Raw genomic sequence first — 3311 nt, forward strand, 5'->3', positions numbered from 1 at the left:
TAATTAATAATAATAATAATAATAACAATAATAATAATAATAGTAATATTATTTAATTTATCACCTAATTTATATTATATCGCGAACGTTGTGTTGTGTACTTTGTATAATGGTGTACCCCACCATTTTCGATACCAATAGATGCAAATATTAAAATGCCCACGTGATAATATTGTTATAAGGGTTTGCGCATTGCTAGACTGAATATTAAAAATATTTGATGAGACTGAATCGGTAGATAATTCATTCGCAGCTTTCAACTTTACCGATTACCAAGGTAAAACATTACCTATGAATGAACCACGCTACAAATACAATACCACTTCATCCGATTAAATGCATTAATAAATTTTATCTTGGTCAATTAATCCGAGGAATGAAAATTAGCGCCGCATAGGATATAACGGAGATATAAATCTAGGCTGTTAATTTCCGAAGTAATGTATCAATTTACGTTTGCTGCCACCTATACAACTCGAGCAATAAATGTCAAATAGCGCCATAGATCAGTGTGAAAAAGATCAGTTGTCAATGTGGATACGCATTTATTTCGAGAAGGGAAGAGCGCCGAAATGCAGAAGAAGTAGGATGACGTGGTATTTCGATCGTGGAAGTGTTAAGTTCGAAGAGTGAAACGCGCGCCCGGATATTCCTTAAGGCACTAAGCCTCGCGCGCCAAGCCTTATTACATGCTATACACGCTCTATAATTCTCTACGTAACATGAAAGGTCGCGAGCAGGGGTCGTAATTTTCTGATCCGTATGAATCAATATGTATGCTTTCACGGGGGCAGCGCGAGGAGCTTCGATTAATTGGCCGCGTGCATTAACGCTTTATTGCCTCACGTCCGGTGATAGGAATTAAGCGGCAAACCTACATGTCGCGGGGTGGGTACTGAATTAATGATAGACCTTAGCTTCGAAATAGGTTGCATCTGCTAAATTTTCATTTTCCTAAAGTATCGAAAATTACAAACTTGCTTTGTCCGAATGGCTGTGTTGTGATGGCACGAGGAGGACGATGAGGAGGGTGGCGGGGCGGGGAGCGACGAGGGGCAGACCGAGAGGCGCACGAATGAGTTAGAAACACGATATAATATTAAGAGGGCCACTCTATTTATTTACTACGCCCAGTGGATTGATGCTCTTCTTTCTTTTAAATTGAATTTTTTCCGATTAGATCGGAAAGGCTATAGCCGGTATAGCTCAAAGATTTTCTTGAAAAATGATAATTTTGACACGTTATTTATGTTGGCTCGCTTCTAAGTAAGGGACCACGCAATAAAAACGAAGATAACGAAAATTTATTATCGTTTTTTTTCAATTTTAAAATAATTAATGAGGACTAAATATTGATCATACTCCGTTTGTATTTGGCATTTGTCTGTACGTTTGGCATTCATATGTTGCGTATCTGTTGATAGACGCGTGGATGGGACGCCGCCTGTGTGTGCGGGCATGTACATCTATGCGTAAGTGAGCGAATGCGTAAGCACATGATACATGAGCGTCTACGAAAGCACAGGAATGTGTACGCGTCCGCGGGTGGATATGTAGATGAATAGGTGAGTGGATCACTGATACAAAGAGAGGGGGGGGGTGAGTGTATGCATGTGTATGATTTATAATGTACAATTAATTTTTATCGTAATATTCAATATAAATTTAGTAGGATTTTTTGCATAATAAAAATATCTTTTTCAATGGGAACTTTTCTCAAATTAGTTTCGGTAAAATTGAAAAAATTGAGTAATTTATTAAATGCGATTTTCCCATGTTGAGAAGTAATTAAGTAGAAAATATGTTTCGTTACATTGTCCATTCATTTATGACTTTCCATAGTGCAATAACTATTAAATTTATTTTTTATCATATTAATAAAAGTGTACATAATCTTCTTTGAGAATGTATTTCTCTAGATTTAATAATATTTAATCATTAAAGGGCATTGCCTCATATAGCATTTGCCAACTGAAAAATTAAATGAAACATAATATTATAAATATAAATGTTGAAATTCCTTATTATTATAAGTATACCAATGTGCTAACCGTATGTTACATTATTTTAATTATTTACGTATAGAACTGCTTATATTTTCATAACTGTAACTTTACACAATTGAATCATCAACGTAGTTAATTTAAACAATAATTTGTATCTATATATATATATCCTTCAGTCTCGCTTTCTCTTTGGTCTTGACCAGTTATGCAATTAACAGTTTAACATTGTACTATTATTTAGTTTCCAGGATTAAATTCTGACTCTGATGAAGTCCAGCATTGATAAAAAGCTAATTGAGTTTAGAATGAATTATTTGTAGTCCTTCATTTTCCGTAGATTATTTTACAGAAAATTGAAAACTGATGAAATTTAACCCGAAACTGCTCTGCAAAACTTGAAGGGAGAAAGATTTTCCTACAGGTTTGCGGCTAAAATTGGTTGTGCTATTATTATTATTATTATTTTATTATTATTATTATTATTATTTTTTATTATTATTATTATTATATTATTTGTCTACAAGATACCTTGTAGCTTTGAAAAACAGCACTGAAAGTTTTTAACTTAATAAAGACCGTACAAGATACCTTGTAGCTTTGAAAAACAGCACTGAAAGTTTTTAACTTAATAAAGACCGAGGAAATATTGTCCCTCCATAGAAGCAAATGCTTTAATTTTCGTCTCAAAATCTGAATTCAAATTTTATATACTTGAAATAATACATTAACTTTACGATCTGCATAATATAAACGCAAACTTTTTTGCCTGCTATCATTATTTATTATTATTATGTTGAATTGTTGAAAGTTCATTACAATGAATTTGTCGAAAAACAGAATATATTGTACAGGAAATAGCAAGCATTGCATTAGATATTTATCCTTTAAAGATTACCAATACGTTTAAAAATACTTAGTATCGATTCAGAGTCACGCAGACTTTAAAATTTAGAAGAACAGCACAATTATACAACTTACCAACTATTACTATTCCGCGCGCTCAACATATAATTACTTTAACGAAAAGCAGGGTATCATTCTAGTGTATAAAAATATAAAAGGCACGAGTGCTTTTTGCGCAATTAGTCAGATGAGGTTTATGATGAAAGGAAGCGGCGAATAATCATTTGAAAGCAGTAGAAACAAAATAAAAATACACGAAAAGTTATGAATGAAGTCGAACTAGAGCCGTCGCCGTGGCATTTTAAAAGGAAACGAAGGAAAAGTCAAGCAGGAAGCAAGAGGAAGGAGCATTGGCGCTGACGGGTTTGGAGGATTGGCCGGTCGGTGGATTGGATGGGCGGG

This window comes from Ceratosolen solmsi, unplaced genomic scaffold (genome assembly GCF_000503995.2).
Source record: "Ceratosolen solmsi marchali unplaced genomic scaffold, CerSol_1.0 scaffold14, whole genome shotgun sequence".
In the NCBI taxonomy this organism is placed as follows: domain Eukaryota; kingdom Metazoa; phylum Arthropoda; class Insecta; order Hymenoptera; family Agaonidae; genus Ceratosolen; species Ceratosolen solmsi.